Source organism: Tenrec ecaudatus, chromosome 7, assembly GCF_050624435.1.
Source record: "Tenrec ecaudatus isolate mTenEca1 chromosome 7, mTenEca1.hap1, whole genome shotgun sequence".
NCBI lineage: Eukaryota > Metazoa > Chordata > Mammalia > Afrosoricida > Tenrecidae > Tenrec > Tenrec ecaudatus.
This window is the reverse complement of record NC_134536.1, coordinates 39,189,286-39,208,586: the sequence shown is the minus strand read 5'-3', so window position 1 is coordinate 39,208,586 and position 19,301 is coordinate 39,189,286. Positions and strand designations below refer to the sequence as shown.

The window sequence follows — 19,301 nt, the reverse complement described above, 5'->3', positions numbered from 1 at the left end:
CAACTTGAAGCTGCTATAAATCTAACCTGGAACCGCCACTATACAGAGAGCCAAAAGCAAAGGAAAAACTGCTCAATGCAATTCATCACCCCATCTGGTCTCTGCTGTCTGTCAGCTCTACACCATGCGGCTTTCTGAGAACCAAGGAAAGATGCCCCCCAGCCCCTAGTCTTCTCCCCAGCGTCCTCAAACCTGTGTGAATCATCCAGCTCCCTGAACGAGACAGCCCACTCAGTGACAAAGGTGAGTGTTACAGGTAGCGTGGAGGTTTAATACAAAGCAAGCACTTGACACCAGAGTTCAAGTCATGGAAAGGACGTTTTGACATTGGACACGTTAAGACTGAAAGCACTGAGGTTTTTAAGCTGCCCGAGTCTTTTAGTGAAGGGAGAAAAAGGCTTTCTCGTTTCCCTCCCGTTTCAGCATGCTTTCAGAGAAGCAGTGGCACTGTGGTGCAGCAGGGTTTCCAGACATGGGGTGCGGTCAGTGGACTGGGTCCTCACGCTTCAGCCGGGGGCCGCTCAACTTTCCACTGAAAGCCGAGTCTCAGGGCTGAAAAGTCAAGAGGCCTTAATATAAAAAAATACCCCTAATGAAATTTTCATATATTAGAAAATCTTCAAGATGTAAGAAATGCTTTTAATCAGTATTAATATTTTCTCACACAGTAATTTTACTGCGATCAGAAAACTCAGGAAATATTTGTTACGAACTCGATGGGGGAAAAAAATCGGGGAAAAAGAAAGCCACTCTATCTAAATTAGTCAGTTCTCTCTGCACAACAGCACCTGATTAAGTGGACAGCACCTTACCAGCTCGGGCTGGCTTTGTTCACTAGCATTTGTCAAAGAGTCATATCGAGCAGGCAGGGGTACACAAAGCAAGCAGGAGATAAAGTAATAATACCCCCTTAAAAAAGATAAAGAACGAACCAAGAATACTTAAAAGTGGTTATGAAACAAAATAATATATTAAGATCCAAGGGAACAGTATAGACCAGAGCTGTTAAGGAAAGGCTTGGTGTTGGCATTTTAATTATCCAGGCTCCTGGTCACTGTTACCAGTCGTCGCATGACTCTGCTGCAGAACTGCGGTGGCATTAGGACTTGGAATGGTCAGAATTCTTCATGGTCACAAAGTTGAATGCTGTTGATGAAATTAGTTTCTAGAGGGGGAAATAAGAGAGAGAGATGGTTTAAATATGTTTCCAATATCCCCAAACCAGAGAAAATTATATAACACTAACCACCTTTCAAATCTAGTACTCAGAGCCACTATCAGCCTAATTCTGTAGCAAATAATAGATGTACCACACAAGCACCAGAGCCTGTTCCACCTTGGGCGGGGCTGACATTATAGCATCTGAAAAGAGACAGCAGCGACACTAGAATACTCTGAAAATAGGGAACTTAAAACAAAGGTAATTTGCATAAATAACATATGCATCTGATTCTGGCTTCTCGTGACTGAGCCCATGGGTGCAGCTAGAGGGGCTGTCTAGGATTTTCCAGGAAGCAGACTGCCAAGCCTTTCTTCTGAAGAGTTTCTGGTGGAGACTATTCTGATCCCAAGTCGATTTAAATGCTTAGATATCCACTTAGATAAAATGAAGCCTTGCTTTGAGAAAAAACAAACAAACTCATCATCATTCAGATTTATCACTATTATAAGTCCCTTGATAATTCAGAACACATTGATTAATCAAATTCATATTTCCCACTCTGTTGTCTGCCTAAGGCTATTTCACTTCTCTTTATTACTTACACTTGATTCTAGGCAAGACACAAAATCAATGGAGGAAACACAGCTGTCTTTTTCTGTCATGGACTGACTTGTGTCCCCAGATGTGTCTACTTGGCTGAGCCATGCTTCTCAGCGATTTGGAAATGATGTGGGAGATTTCCTCTTACTAGCCAATCCACTCTAAGGGCATTAGCTTGGACAACTCCCTTAACTCAGGTCACAGCTTCTCCAGGGTTAGGGCCTACACCAACTTTTATCTTACAAGACAGCACAGAGGAGGAGAAGTGAACGGAGAAGGGAAGACTTCAGTACCACAGAGGAAAAAGAGCAGGAGCAGAGAGCATCCCAGGGTCCCTGAACACCCTAGACTTAACTTAAGAAGAAACACATTTCTGATTGGTAAACACCATTGCTTGTGCTGTCCATTATAGTGGTGCTAAGTAAGAAAGAGGGAGAGAGATGGAACTTTCTAGTCTTGTAAAGAGTTACAGTCTCAGAAACCCTACAGGGTTGCTATGAGTCGCTACTGACTCTATGGCAGTGAGTGAGTGAGGTAACTAAGACTAGGAGTACAATTGTGAAAAGAAAAGTGGAGAAAAACAGATACCACCACCAATCAAATCAGATTGGAGAGTTATCTGTGACCTTCCTGTCTATTCGGATTCTCTGAGAGCTGGTAGCTCGGTGTGCTTTGGTTAGTGAACAGGTGCCCTAATGCGGTTGCCACCCTGCTTGACTTTCCCCTGACGGGGTCAGCGCCTGGAAGTCTACAGAGAACACCAAGGCTATCAGGAGTCTAGTCGCCACTGTTCCTGCTAGACTCGCCTTTTACTTCACGGAATCTGTTTTCACTGGAAATTAAATTTTCACTTTGTGCTTTATGATGAGACACTATTTGTGAAGCAAAGCTGAAATTAAACTTGCTCCAAAGTTCTGAGCAGAGAAACCAGGGACCAGAAGGAGCATGATGTGCAGGAACTGAAGGAAATGGACCTCATCTTTAAGAGCTTCAAACACTTGAGAGAAAAACAGCTATTCATTTAAACTCAAATATACCTTATTTTCATGTACTCAAAACCTCCTAGAAAGCAAAATAAAAGTTTCCTCCCTGTAGTAGTTCAGTATTCCAAATGATAGCCTGAAATGGCTCTCAGGATTTCAAACAGCTTTCCCAATCAATGAAAATAGTATCCATTGTAATCTGAATGTTAAGTACATTTGATTATTTTCTCATTCTTCAAAAAATGATCAATTGAATGTAACTCTGAAGGATTATTAGAATATTTAATGTATCAGGAAATTAAATATTAATAGAAAGTTACTGATACATACAAAACTCTTTGTCACTTTTTACTGCTTTTCACTTAAACACATATAGAAATATGCTTCCAAGTCCTAAGCATCTAGTTTTTGAGCTGGAAGAAGAAATGATATGGGTAGAATCAATGTCATTGGTACATAAGCTACAGATATTTTCCTCCCATAGCTTAAATTCTACCCAGTGTACCAATGAGGAAATCTTTACTTAGTCAATGCAATTCAATGCACTAACTCAATTGGCTTTGCCCTTGAGCCTTGATAAAAATCACAGCAATGATTATAAGAATTACATCACATTATGAAAATTTGTGTCTAACCAGAACAAAACTCACGGCTTCCATGCTTCAGTTTCCCTGCTCCAAGATTATGCAATGTCAGTAAACATTCCTAAATCCCGGTCCCATTCCTTAGTCTGTGTCTCCCCCTTTTGGTTAAGGTGACCAGGAAGAAATGTCCCTTTTCTGTCTTAGCACAGGACTCACAGCTTGTTCTTTAACTCACTGTGACAAAGAAGCAGTGACATGAGTTAAGCTCTTGCTAGAAGCTCTTTCATCTAATGGGAAACACAGATTCTCCGAACCAAAGCCCAGAGATGCTGGGCTCGCACAGTGGGGCTCTGTCTTCAACGAGTCCTCCTCCAGAAGAATCCAGTCAGTTGTAAATGTGGGCTTTCACATGGCATGTCAGGTAGCTGGGATTCAGAGAGCCCACTACCCAGGGAGAAACCACAGGGGCACTAATCCTCAGGAGAGCTCAAAGAAAAGAATGTCGGTTTTTAGACAATTAGATAATTAAAATAGTGGATAAAAACCAACCCTTGCCCTTTGATTAATGAACATGCAACGACTACAAGGTATCTTAGCGTTAGAAATCTCTAATATAGTGAGAGATTTGGCAACATCGATAAACTGCTTGTGTAAAATACAATCTAATTGTTTCCCAAATGAATACAGAGATCCACGCACTTAGGTGTAACGTCCAATTTGTAAATGTCTAGGTTATGACGGTCTACAGCATCAGATCGAGTGCTGAACTTTCCTTTGATTTCTCCTTTGTTTTCTCAATTTGCACACTTGCTTTTAATTCTAATACACAATCCCAGTTGTTCAAAATTCAAAGAGGCCAGAGCTAAGAGTGCCAAGTATGCTAAATTTCTTTTTGGTTTTCCTAGGAAATAGCCAGTTCTTAAAAGTTAGTATTTGACCTGTAACAAAGACCCTGCAGTTCTCCACACGTGGTCTGTAAAACACAGGGTGACCGAGACTCTTTCTATCCACCGCCACCCCAACCCCCCACCCCCCACCACAGATAGTGACACTAGGACGCATTCTTGGCTCATTGTACTGTGTTGACATTATTTACTGACGACACACTGACAGTGATGAATAAAAGGTGCTGATATCTCAGCAGCAAAGGCAATCAACCAAAGCAAAACTCGGCTTCACCTAACAGTGTCCTCACGAAAGCAGGAAATACCTTCACTGTATTGCACATCACTCCTTGAGTAGGGGTCTTTGCACTGATGCGCATGGAGGAAATACAAAGCACACACAAAACACCTCTGCTGGGTGGCTGCGGGAATCTTGAGTTCGACACGTTACTTTTTCCCTCGGACCCTTTATTTACTTAAAGTAGCAACGTAAGTGACAAATGGCATTATTCAAGTTTGGTTATTTGGCAGACTTTTTCTTGAAAATGAAGCAAGCCTGGCACATTGAGGAAAACGAGACACTATTTGTGGCAATGATAAAACTCAAATGTTCATGTGAAGATTAGAATTTTGGAAAATGTGTTTTCCGTCTCCTTGAGATTGACCACTTCTCACGATTTAAAAAGCGTCTTCTGGTAAGATCAGTAGTGTTACTAACTGATGAGATTTTTTTATTTGTATAATAAAATATTTTGATATTTAGGAGAACTGCAAAGCTAGACGAACTAGCATTTTCCAAATGGCCTCTGCTGCAAAACCCAGTGTAAATGAAAGTTCCTTTCAAGGTGCAAGACAGAATAATGGTTTTCATGGCAATAAACAAATATGAAAAGTCCGTTGCTATGGCTTTGGTTCCACATTGCAGCAAATCTTTAAGACACTACTGGATGATGAGTTTGGGTGAAACACGGAAGGAAAATCCACAAAAAGCTACAAAGAAGAATACACAACTTCTACTTTTCTTTTCCAACTACATATCTGAGCGCGTCAAAAATTCCATGCCGTGATAATCAAAACAACATGTCCCCACCGATGGTCTGCAAGAGCAGGTCTCAGTCTGTGCCTATTAAGCCAGGTATTTTAAAGGAGTGCCACTTTTAATTTTCCAGATAGGAACTGTGCAAAAAACAAACAGTTAACGTTGCAAGCTTGAGATGGCTGTTCTGAGAAAGCTTTGCTTGCGAGACTGCCTGTAGCTGCTGTCTGGGAAGGTTCCCACCATTCCCGGACGGCTCACTGCCTCCACCGCTCAAACAACCATCAGCCAGCTTTCCTCTGAAGAACTTCCATAAAGCCAGCAGTCGATATAAAACCTCGGGCACAGAGACTCATACAGGCTTCCCGAGAGCAGCCATTTTGTCCTCATCCTCAGGTCCCTGCTGTGTGGCTTCCTAAGGGACACTCTGGGAAGCTTGATCCGGGGCTCGGGTGATGCCCGTTCTTCTTGGGGCTGCACTGTGTACCCCCCTGTGGAGTAAATCTCATTCATGAGTACGACAGGCGGAGTCTTGTGGGTCCTCGTGGTGAATCACCAAACCTACACGTGGACCTGGGTTTATTTTTCAACAAATGTTACTTAAGCATGGTGACTATTTTAAATATTTTCAAGACTTCCCAGTTTTGCTTTCCAACATGCCCTATTTTGATAGATAAGTCATGTGAACAAAACGGTTTTCAATAAAAGGGTCTTGAGACAATTAAGTTTAGATAGGCACTGCTCTTCTGAACCCACTGCAGTTCCTAACACAGCGCGAAATCCCATCTTTCGTTCCTTTTCAGGCACAGGAAGCTCAGTAACTACCCTACAGACAGACACTTCAGCAAAGAATGCTGCTCTTCTGGGTTTGCCTGACCAAACCGATGCTCACCAGGCCCTTGGAGAGCTCTGTATTGCCGGTTCTCCTACGACTAGCTTGGCCCTTTGGAGGAACAACTATATTGTACTCAGTAATATATAATTAGCACAATTTCAGTTCAAAGACGAAAATTCAGTTTGAAGTTTGCTAGAAACACGTCAAAAGTATTTTTGCTTTCGAGAGACTCGATTTTGAGGTCTTCCCTCAGGCAGGCCTTGGGCTTTCACAAATTTGCAGTTCTCTCCCACTCAAGGGACGAGGGGCGGGGGAGAGTGTGTTCCGAAACCATCTCCACCACTTTCCCATTTCCCTTAAAATAGCTCAAAATGTCTCTTTCTGCTTTTAAGCCCATTCCTTTTAGGAAACACAAAGCCAACAGGTGAGCTCATGTCTTCAATTGAATACTTCTTCTTGAAAGTTAATTTGTATATTAGGAGCTTTATTGCTAGATACACTAACCAAGCCACTCTAGTAACCAAATTTAGTAAATAAATGGCCATGCACCAATTTAGAATTTTCTATAGAAAGAAAACATCAACTCCACCTTGAAGCACAGAGATTACAAGATACAGAGTGAAATCTGAAAATTCTTCTTTCGTCCCCTCCCCCATCCATGTATTTTATAGTCGGTAAGAAAACTAGTTATCGTAGATACTAGAGTATGAGCCGACCCGAATTATCAGTTTTTACCACAAAAACTACATTTAAGATGTGCTGAAAACTCGGCTTATACACTTGTATATACGGTAATTGTCCCTACCTCCTTTTTGAACATGGCTGATTTTGTAAACCATAATTTCACTCATTCGCTTAGTTTTATATCAAAGTTACAATCTGAAGAGACAGTTGGTACAAAATAAGTTTTTTGCGCAGTGAATCGTGCTGCGCATACATTGGTAGGAGCCTGTTATTTGAAGGATTCCCACGATGACGCCTGCAAAGTAACATCCTGTGTAAATTCACATAGAAGTGAGCGAATCTTAATTATCAGTATATGTTAATTATCAGTATATGTTAATTATCAGTATATGTTCTCACTAAAGGAAAACCCTGAGAAGGCTCCTTCAGCCTCACTGGTGTCTGATCTTTGCTAACTACACCGGGGGCGATGAGAATAAAACCCAGCAGTCCAAGGTCAATTCCATGAGATAGGTCAAGCATGCTGCCTACCTTCCTTACCCTGCTTTAATACCAACCATCCCTCTCTCCCGGGACACTTTACATTTCTGCTGGACTCAAGAATCCACTGCAATGCCACCCAGAACTTACAGACAAGACTCACAATATGGGGTTTCTTAAGGAAGCTAATAGGTTACAATTCAGGATCAGAAATGCTAAGGACCCAGGACAGTTTCTCTCAAGCCATGCCTGCAAACAAGGCCACTTTCTTGTCTATGGTCTCTCAATCCTGTAGCCTCGTGGCCTTTGCCTAGTTTGGGTAATGTTAAGGAGCTCTTTTAGGGTTTGCTACTCCACCATAAAAGGAGTCTTGGTGGCATAGTGACTACACACTAGACTGTGATCCAAAAAGCCAGCTGTTCAAAACCAGACCCACCCTGTCTTACAAGGTCACTGTGACTCAGAAGTGACTTGATGGCAGCTAGTTTGGTTACTTCACCATCAGCTTGATTCAGCCCAAAGGCACTTAGCTCTAACTCCTGAGTCAAGAAACCTAGCTCCCCCCCCCACCAATTAAGTGCCTTGATACACTCCACTCGGCCAGCAAGCCTCCTTGCCTTAAGGCATTCAGTTTTTCAATCCAAAAGTCAGGAAGCCCCCAGCTCTGAGCCTTGGGCCTAGTCTGCAGCTTCTCTGCTACCAATTTTCTGTCCCTGCATTGAGGAGGCTCTATGGGCAGGGATACCTAGGTCCAAAGGATGCACTCCATATTCTGACTCATCTTTCTTGATAATAATGAGATAAACCATTTCACTGAACCACCACCACCCCGCCACTGAGAGGGTTCATTTTATACCCAGCAGGATGACAAAACTGACCAGTCCCCATGGTAGAGTTCCCTCTTCTGACCACCACAATGAGCTCTGTGAAGACTCCCAATTGAATCAGAACATTCTACCAGTGTCCACACCACTGTCACTGACCCAGACTCATCAGGAAGAGAGAAACACAGCAAATCTTATGTCCCCACTCAGTAGTTGGGTGGGAGTTACAGAGATGATTGATACAATTGCTCTATCAAGTTGTCCACCGCATCACAAACACCTGTACAAAGCTACCTACAGAGTAAAGTCTAAACAAAGGTGCTGGCAGAGAATGGAAGATTCTCTGCAGTGTGCCTTTGTAAGGTGACCAGACGTCCCGATTTTTAACAAATTTTTCCCGTGTCCCACAGTGTTTTAAAAAAGTCCCAATTTTTGGAAAGAATGCACAACAAGCTAGGGTAAACGGTTTTCAGCTGCCATGTGGCTATTTTGCCAGGATATGAGTTTTATCAATGGTGTCCCGATTTACCAATGTTAAAATCTGGTCACCTTCTTTAGCAATATTTTCCGGGTCTGCTGCACAACTGAAATAAACCCAATAAGGTGGTATCTGCTCTCCCTGTAATTCCTCCAACTGTTTGTGTACACGCTGTGACCTCTCTGCCCCATCTCCCTATCTCCAGATCCTCCCAAGTGCTGTGCACAAAGGAGCTTACTTATGTTAGGGGTATATCTTCCCTGATCTGCCATCCAGAACGTTTCTCCTCCAAACCGTTTCCATAGCCCTTTACTTAGGTTTCTCTGAAAACATACTATGCTTTTCTCTAAATGTCATGTGCAAACACATTCCCATGCCTCCTGTCCTGAACAACAAACTACTAGCATGGAGGCTCACAGTATCTATGAATCCACTGAGCATGCGAGTTCACAGTTATCTATTAGTGGAAATAACAGACTAGCCTGCATGGCAAGACTGAGGAACATGGGCTTGGAGAGGCAAAAATAAACAGAACTGTCGTCTCGGGGAAGAAAGCACTAGCCCTTGTCTTCATCATAATTTGCACTGGCTGATTTTCTTGCTTAGGTGAAAAGGTGCTAGGTTCCTATTTCTGTTCGCTTTTGGTTACTACCTGTATCTGTATCCCCAGAGGTCAATTCTTTAAATAAACAGTTTTCCTAAATCAAGGAAACAGGTCTCTAAGAGCGTATGGCCCTAAATCTAATAAGATCTTCTGGTTCATTTTGCTAAGGCCTTATTTTAAGGGAACTCCATTTGATAGCATTCTATAAAATTGTAAAGCTTCTTTTAAATAACGAATGGATTATAATAAGGTTATATTCAATATAGCTTTTTCTAGTTAAGCTCTTAACATCTTAGGATTCTAAGATAGGTAGCACTAAGAAAACATTTCAGCTAACAAACAATACCTTCAACTCTGAAAACCTCGTTGGATGATAAGTAAGCAGCTCTTGCATGTTTCTGTTTTTCCTAAATAAAAAGGTTACTGGGAGTCAACTGGATTCCCCTCTAGATCCACCTCTTTACTGTTAGTTGAGGGAACATGGAAGAAGTCACTTTTCCTCTTAGTATCAAATAAGGATAATCCCCCAGCCGCCCAGTGGGTTCTAACTCACAGTGATCCCTACAAGGACAAAGTAGAACTCTTCCGTCAGGTTTTGAAGTCTATGAATCTTTATGGGAACAAACTGTCTCATCTCCCTCCCATGGAGTGACTTGTGGGTTCAACGTGTTGCTCATTCAGACAGGAGTCAATGCTTTCTTTGGAATGGGCACCGATATGGATCTCTCTTCCAGGCAGTTGGCCAGGTAGTTATCTTCCAAATGTCTTGGCAGGGATGAGTGAGTGTTCTAGCACTCCATCAGTTTGTTGAAACATTTCAATAGGGATTCAATGGAGCCTTGGTTTTTGCCAATGCGGTCAGGCCTTCGGATTTCTTCTTCTAGAATTGATGGATATTTTCCTGAGGTGCGTGACAGTGTTGAGGAGCTTCCTTCCCGCCTCTCTCTCTCTGCTTTCCTCTTTCTGCCGGTCAACACCCCGTGGTATTAGCTGCATATACACATAACTCCGAGGCAATGTCAACACATGGAGTTGCTCAAATGGAGCTGTAAATGACCATCACAGTAGGCCAGGTTCTCAACTTGCATAGCAGGTAATAGGTACTTCATTTGCCTGGCTGTATGAACTAATCCCTGTGAGGAATCTACCAATCATAGGGCACACATTTCTTTCCAGGGCCAGACAAAAAGTATCAAACCGAGTTGTTTACCCAGGAAATTAAACAAACACGTTAGGCTTAGGAAAAGGAGGCAAAGGTAACCCCTCTGAGTTGGAGGGAAATTCTCTCTTGCTGCATTTCCAAGGGATAAAGGCAAAGGTCACATAAAAGAATCCATTGTACCATATTTCAATTTAGACTTCTGTTTTCACCCTCCCCCTTTTTTGTGCCACTTTTAATAATAAAAGTGAGAAAAATATGACAGCATGTGATGAAAGCGTTAGCACACTTAAACCATTAAGAACAAAAGATAAACGCATGAATAGGAAACCAGGCCAAGAAAACAAAACGGCAATTCAAGGAATTGCAAATTGTGTGCATGCCTGTTGTCTACCCTCCTAACCTGGAGAGCCTGGACAGGGCTGTCTGGGAAGTGCTGCACTGCTAACTTTAAGGAAGGCCAGGAAAGCCACCAGCCCTCCGGTGGGTGAAAGATGAGGGACCTGCTCCTGTACAGTTACAGACCTGGAAACCCCAGAGAAGGTCACATGGGTTGGGTGTTGTTCAATTTCACGGGAATATTTTTTCTTTTAAAGAAAAACAAAAGTTCTTTCCCCATAAGATTGAGAATGCCATCTACTAACATTTAGTATTGGCAACAATGTGGGGAGCTGACTGACTGATAAACTGACTGGGGACCTAACAGTTGTGTATGTTAACTAACTGCGAGAGCTGAGGAACTACCTGAAGACCCAACAAAGGGGTCAAGTAAGCCACAGGTCATTTATAGAACGCCTGTTGGGGACGGAAGTGAATCTGAATGTAATGGCAAGAACAGATGTCTACACTGCCCTGCTAGGTCGAGACAAACAGCAGGCTGCAGAACAGAATCAATCGTAGCAGCCTACACAAATAGAGGAGTGTGCACGTATGCAAAGACACAGGCAAACATTACTGTGTCAGATACACATACACTTATGAAGAGATATTATGTCATGAGCAGATAAAATTACGTAGCACATGTTATTCTCTCCCCCTTTTTTATAACCAGAAAAGGCAATGTAGTTTCACTAACACAAAAGCAAGAACCCACAGTCAAGAACAGTGTCCAAGGGCAAACCCTGAGGGATTCGTGACTAGCTGGTGCTGATGACATATGCACCAGCAGTGGCACCTCTGCCCCGTCTGTGGGGAGGTTCAGACACACTGCAACTCACTCACTGAGCGCACCTGCAAGAGTTACGGATGTTAAAGTAGCGCATTCCCCAGCGTTCCAAAGCGAAAACTGGTTGTACAGAAAACCCACTACACCAAAACATTTCCTCACACAAGGCTTCACTTTAGGAATGATTAATCTATATTGAAAAGCACGCTCTAATAGGATGCTAATTTTAGGTATGAGACTAGCACAAGGCAAATCGAATGAAATCAAAGTGCAATTCATTTGATAAGCCTGAAAAGACCTTGCTGGCTCCTGGAATGGAAACCGTCATCTCAAGTCAACAGGTTCATGCTTCTTTGTAAAGTGAGGGTGCTGCTCACCAGGGCCGCATGTAAATGAGGGCACCTGACCAACGAGTGCTCCGTCAGCCAGCACAGTTCTCTTCTCCTGTCAAGTCAGATCGCTCATGCTAATTTCCTGTTCTGAAATCATGAACGACACCCTGACTTGAAAATGTTGGTTTGAACACAGTATTACCTTCTTTAGAAGCTGCGCATGCTAAGCATTAGCAGGAAAACAGGAGACTAATACCACTAACAGTTTATTTGCTGGGGCAGGAGGGAGGCTCTGAGCATATATAACAGGCTCAAAAGATGGCGGCACCAAGCTTTCCCGGGAATCCCTAATCCTTCCTGCTCTCTCTCTCAGGTGAAGGCAGGCAGAGCTGGTGCAGGAGCAAAAGGCTCTAACCACTCCAGTATGCCTTCAGTTTCCTGAGAGCTACAGGACACTCTTCTGAGACCTGTTCAGTAACGGCCCCATCTCAATGCATCTCTGACAGAGGCTAACTTACAGCGTCAATTCGGAAAGACACCTTGATTTGATTGAGCCACCATAATTAATACTTGGTTATTTTTTCTGCAACATCATCTTTCTCTCAGAGCTTTTGTGATGTCCCTTTCTCCATTTTCTGTCTACCTTTCTGGGTCCACTCTCTCACTTTCTGTGCTCCTCAGACCTCGAGACTCCCCACACCAGCCCTTGGTGACAGCAAGCCAAGGGCTCCATCAGAAGATGGAGATACAGCCAGCAGACTCTCCACCCCGTGCCCGGGGGCCTGCTGCCCTCTGGAGCTCGTGCCTGCTTCCCACACCTCATTTTACCCACATGTCAGCTCAATAAAATCTGGGCTAAAAATGTAAGTCTCCATTGGAGTCTTAAAAATAAAATAGGCACTTGGTTCTCTCTGTAAGTTACAGACGTGCTTACAAACCGCCCTGGCCGCATACTCTTCTCTCCAAGTTGTTATCGCCCTGTCTGATAATAGCTGAATAGATCTGTATGATGAGATAATATATCTAAGAAACAGGGTAACCTGCCCAAGCTTACATGATATGCAGCCGATGAAACTCATGTACTCCATGCCACAGATTATGGGCAACTGATAGTCCCCAACACCAGAAATTTAAGAGTTATCTGTTGATTCTGGCCTGCTCCCCGAGCTTCCAAACTTACCTATCTTCATACACAAAGTCAACAGGTCACCGATGTCTCTTTCCCTCGCCAGGTAAATACATTAAGAGCACCCAGGTTTCAGAATAAAATTTGGCTTCTCCACATTCTCTCACAGGATGCTATATAATCTGCCCTCTACCCTCCTTCCCTCCAGTTCATCTCCCATCACTAGCCCAAAGCACCCTGTCACCCAGACACCCCGAGAATGCGGTAAGTTCACAGCTCTATGAATGCCCTCCATGTCTTTTCTTTCACGTTCACTCGCTCACCTTAAAGCTCAAGTGGGACTCATTTCTGATGACCAATCCTGAACAGAAACAATTTCAAGACCTATTTCAGGGGTCCACACTCTATTCTGCCGCCACTGGTTTATTGTCTTCGAGTGCAGAACTTGTGGATTTGACATGAAGTCTCTGTGGTAAGGCAGGAGTTGGTATGCAGTGGGTATTCGACACTTGTATAATGAATGAGTGAATAAAGTAATGAGTGGATGGGCTACATCAGGGGTCCTCAAACTGTGGCCCCCCAAGGACATTTATCCGACCTGCCGAGTGTTTTTGCCCCATTTTGTTTTTTACTTCAAAATAAGTTATGTGCAGTATGCAAAGGAATTTGCTCATAAATTTTTTTTTAAAACTATAGTCCGGCCCTACAACAGGTCTGAGGGAAAGTGAATTGGTCCCCTGTTTACAAAGTTTGAGGGCCCTGGGCTAGATGATGCTCCCGTCATTTCCTTCTTGGGCTGTCCCACTGCTGTCAGACTGAAGGGTGGCTGCCTTCACATTTGCACTGCAAACCAGTGACTCCCCACGGAGCTGGGGAGGCTCGCTTAAAGTCTGGGTTCAGAGAGCTATTAAAGTGCTTCCGGGAGCTCCCTCTCCTGTGGTTCTTCCTTCTTGGTGGACACCAGACTCCACCACTGGGCAGGTCTGGCACCCTTTTCCCTCCCGATGCGGAAGGTGCCGGCATACCAGCCCAGTGGTGACAAGATCAGCAATGTTTCATGTCCACTCATAAATATGCACCTAGGATACACTGGGAAGGAGGAGCAGTCCTTGTAAGGCAGCGGTTCTCAACCTGTGGACGTCCAACGACCCTTTCACAGGGGGGTCACCCGATTCATAACAGTAGCAAAATTATAGTTACGAAGTATCAATGAAATAATTTTATGGTTGGGGTCACCACATGAGGAACTGTATCAAAGGGTCACAGCTTTAGGATGGTTGAGAACCACTGTAAGGACATTAAATTTATATATATAAATATATATATATAAAAGAACTCGTCTCATGCACATACATACATTTCCTTTTTAATGCAACTTTTGCATCTCCCTCCTCTTTGCCTCACAGTTGGCTAAAAGGGGAATATAGGGGTGATGGGGAGGGGGTTAGAGCAGGAGAGCAGGTTGGTGAGGGTCAGTCAGTCCCCTGTTGTCTCTTCTTTGACCACTAGTCTCTTTGCTCGCCTTACCGCCCACTCTGGATGCTTGATCAAAGGCTCAGAGCCAACCCAAAGGGTGAGCGCAGGTAGGAGGAGAGGTTTCGTTACATGTTTGGAAATGGGACAGATACCACTCAAAGGGTTGTTTATTCTCTTCTCTGACTGACCTTCAGATTCTGTCCTGGGAAGGTGCTCTGCCTCAGCCCACCCACTGCCTCTGTGAAATCCTAGTCAGGCAGCTGGCAGGTGGCTGCAGCAGTACAAATACCTCTATCCTGCTCCACCAGACGGACCAGTGAAGGGTATATTTTTTTAGAGGCTGCACGCTAACCCTTGGGCGTGGCGGTGCTGAGATGCTGTGTGGTCACTCCTACTCGTCCTTCAAACTTCCACTCGCACCCCCTTCCTCCAGTAACAGGTTATGTCCACAGGAGGCCACGTCTCCATTCTGCACTCTCATAGCATTTGATTGCCTTTGTTTGGAGTGTTGCTCACACTTGCTATTGTGTGGTGTTGATTTCATGAATGCCCATGCCTTCTCTCCTGGGGAAGGTGACTGTCTCACCCACCACTGACACTTCACCCAAAGCCGAGATACCCTCTGAGTAGCTTGGCACACATTAGCATATATATATTTAAATTAATACATGAACCTTGCCAAACAATCTAGTTCTCTCACCCTATATGTGAATTTATACCATACACTAGCTAAATCTGTTCAAGTGGGCTATTCATTAAAATTGGCCTCTCAAACAAGCAAACTGGATGTGTGCATGCTGAAAGAACAAAAGCATTAATTCAAAAGAAATTAAAAAAGGGTATTCGTTCAAAGTACGGAGAATAGCTAATGCACCTAGCGCAGTGGTCCTTCCTCAGCCGTGACCCTTAACACAGCTCCTCATTTGGTGGGGACCCCCAACCGTAACATGATTTTTGCTGCTACTTCATAACTGTAATTTTGCTACTGTTATGGATTGGGTGACCCCTGTGAAAGGGTCGTTCAATCCCCAAAGGGGTTGTGACCCACAGGTTGAGAACCGCTGACCTAGCGCATTACAAAGCTTATCCAAATGCCACAAGTGAAGGTAGGGGATTAGTAAAGCTCATAGTAGTCACTAATTTTTGTCTTATATTTCTGTTTAATAAGTAATTGGTTCATACAGGGAAAACTCAGTGTTACCACTTACGATACTCCATTTTCTCATCCTTTTGAAAAATAACATCGTAAGCCAGCCCTTATACTATCCTGATAATACATACTATGGGTTACAAAGGTTAGACTGTGCACCAATGGCATTGACTTCCCAATAGTCCCATCACTGGCAAAGCCAGCGCTGCACCCAGTCTTCTGAATGTGAGCAAAGATAGGTTTCAGTCGTCCATATATACAAACCCACTAGGGAAATCTGCGGGGGCTTCAGAAAGTCCATGGTATGTGTGGGTGGTGGTGGTGTATCTTTTTTGTTCCATTTCTCCACGAACTTTTTGTAGCCCTCTCATACATCTCAAAAATCAAAAGAGCCACATTCAGCAGATGATATAGTAAGTACATTTACTGTGGGGATATTTTGCTGCAAAGATTAACTTAAATGACTTCTGGCTGTGATCTTTTATATATCTTATGTTGAAAGCAACTATCTGAAATATAAACAATAACATTTCTAGATAGAAGGAGTTCCCAAAGCGTTTGTGGGGGGATGGGGAGGAATGGAAGGAGGAGATAATGGAATTTTTCCATGAAGGCTTTGAAGCTCCTTTGTATAATAAGATCGAGATGGAAAGTCAGTTGTTTCTGTGCCAAAAACAGCTAGAAAATTCTTTTTGTTTCTCATGACTTCAAATACTCAGATCTTATTTATTCCCAAACATTAAAGTTCTTGATCAGACCAGAAAAGATTTCAACCAAGTCTTTGGCCACCTCCAAAATATTTCTCAGTGAGCTTGACATCTCTGTGACCAGGGTGAGGAGGACATACAAAAACAATGATCTCCAGAAAATTCTATTTTTAAAAATCATTTAAATAGCATGAATATACATAAATGTAATAATAATGCCAATACAATATTTACAAGACTTCTTTGAGAAAAAATATGTAAATTTACTGAAAGACATTAAAGAAGGTCTGTAGAAATGGAGGCATTTTATATTTATAGGTAATATGACTTAAAACCTTCTGGACATAAATCTGCCCATATGGAGCTACAACAAGTATGCAATTCTATGCGGCTCCCACATGCATTAACCTAGAACCTAACAATCTGATTCTGATCAGAAAGAGGAAATAACCAATACATCCCACACAGATTATGTAACAATTAAAAAACAGCTGAGGTCAGATGCTGTGGGGTGAGGCTGCTTTGCAAAAACCTAACATGCAGTTGTGAGCATTTCAGTTCATTAAGAATTCAGTTCATTAAGAATTCCATCGCACAGCTTTCAATGACTACTTGCTCATCACATGCAGTAAAATGCATAACCAATATCATATTGTTGACCATTGTGATTTCTAAAATTTTGTATTTCATGTAAATATATGATAAATATTCATGTATATACATCTTTGTATATATCTGTTGATTTAACATGAATTATTTTAAAGTTTTATTAGCACTTTATCCACAAGTCATACAATCCAATAACTCAATCATATCAAGAAGGGTTGTACAATTGCCACCATATTCAATTCTAGAATTGAATTTTCTTCTTCCTTCTACTCATTATTCATGGTAATTTTTTTAAATTGTGGCAACAATATATACGACATTCTCCAATTCCACTTCTACTTGTATAATCGAGTGCCAATGATTATACTCTTTGTGTTGTACAACCATTATTGATATCCTTTTCCAAATTATTCCACCACCACTGACATAAACTCAATACCCCTTTCCCCTTCACCCATGGTAATCCTTGGTCAAGTTTGGTTTTTGTTTTAAGTGGTTTTTCTGAGTTTTCCCTGTATGAACCAATTACATATAAAATCACAAGCAGTTCTAGTGTTCCTTCCCCATTCCCACATTTATTGTTTGCTCCCTAATTCTGTCACCCACCCCACCCCCACCCGACCCCCTCATGCCCAATTAACCATTACGTCAGTTATTATCTCTATGCATCTATTCCTTCTGTGCTTTACAAACTGGGAAACCAAACAGATCCAAGGTGAATTTTTTAAAGATATATATATTTTTTTGTTTTAAACGTTTTATTAGGGGCTCATACAACTCTTATCACAGTCCATACATATACATACATCAATTGTATAAAGCACATCTGTACATTCTTTGCCCTAATCATTTTCTTTTCTTTCTTTCTTTTCCCTTTTCTTTTTTTACATTTTATTAGGGGCTCATACAACTCTTATCACAGTCCATACATATACATACATCAATTGTATAAAGCACATCCATACATTCCCTGCCCCAATCGTTCTCAAAGCATTTGCTCTCCACTTAAGCCCCTTGCATCAGGTCCTCTTTTTTTTCCCCTCCCTCCCCGCTCCCTCATGTGCCCTTTGTAATTTATACATCGTTATTTTGTCATATCTTGCTCTATCCAGAGTCTCCCTTCCCCTCCTTCTCTGCTGTCCCTCTCCCAGGGAAGAGGTCACATGTGGATCCCTGTAATCAGTCCCCCTTTCTAACCTACTCACCCTCCACTCTCCCAGCATCGTCCCTCACACCCTTGGTCCTGAAGGTATTGTCCACCCTGGATTCCCTGTGCCTCCAGCTCCCATGTGCACCTGTGTACAACCTCTGCCCTATCCAGCCCTGCAAGGTAGAATTCGGATCATGGTAGTTGGGGGGAGGAAGCATCCAGGATCTGGGGGAAAGCTGTGCTCTTCATCGGTACTACCTCGCACCCTGACTCCAAGGTGAATTTTTAAAACTGATTCAAGTGATAGATATAGTTAGGTGGGGGTGATTTTTGTTGTTGTTTTTTGAGATTTTAATATCAATTTTGCCAAACTGTTTCCAGGAAATGTTAATAATCTACATATCAGTATATGACTATATTTTTCCCTAAAACCTCCCCAACACTGGTTTTTTAAAAAGAGTGGCCAATTTTATAAATGAAAACGAGAACACTGTATTTTTCATTGATATTTATATTTCAGCAATGGTAAGCCCGGACTTATTTTGCTTACTGTCCTCTTTGTTTCTACATGGCTTTCTTGCATAATCTTCTGTCCATTTTTCTACTTAAGTGTTCAATTTAAAAAAACTGATACATAAGACTATTTAATTGGGTTATTAATCCTGTCCCTATCAGATACATTAAACTTTGCCAGTTAGACTTTACTTTTACTTCTGTTGGTGTGGCTGTTTTAAACGTTTATATCTTAAGGCAGTCCCCATGTTATAAACGCCCACTTCTTCTCTAATGCTTGGCTCTGAACTAGTTGTGTCATGGCTGACGAAGCAACACAGGAATCTACTAGAATTTTTAGTTTAGGTGATTCGTCAGAGTAACCAGAACATGGAAATTTTCTGCATCAAAGCCTGGGATTAAGAGATGTAAAAGAAGCCAAGTAAACCCATTCAGGAGCCTGATACATGAGACTACATTCCTGGCAACACTATGAAGAGCCACGCATTGGTCAGCTGCCATCTCTGAGTGGGACACAGCCGTTTTTGAAGCCTTGCCTTCATATTATGTAAACTGCCCTCACTCTGCAGCAACTGAACCAACCTGTCTGGACTCAATAAATCCTTCATCGCTGTCCCCTCATTTAATCATTAAAAAGGCTCCAAAGGCTTTTCCTGCCCTGCAGTAAGATTGAGGACTGTACGTGGCTCCTCCGCTGTACCTTCAAAATCAACTCAAAGACACACACAGACCTCATCATTCAGATATCATTTGTAAGCTG

The 19,301-nt window shown here is 42.5% G+C and overlaps 1 protein-coding gene across 15 annotated transcripts in view; it reads right to left on the bottom strand.

Moving 5' to 3' along the window:
- Nucleotides 1-948: 948 nt before the first annotated feature.
- EPB41L2 (erythrocyte membrane protein band 4.1 like 2) overlaps nucleotides 949-19,301 on the bottom strand; it is a 235,315-nt gene continuing 216,962 nt past the window's right edge. For all 15 annotated transcript variants that reach the window (XM_075554558.1, XM_075554542.1, XM_075554549.1 and 12 more), the window contains one exon: nucleotides 949-1,165. The gene's annotated coding sequence lies outside the window, so the exon portion shown is untranslated. The remainder of the gene's footprint in view (nucleotides 1,166-19,301) is intronic.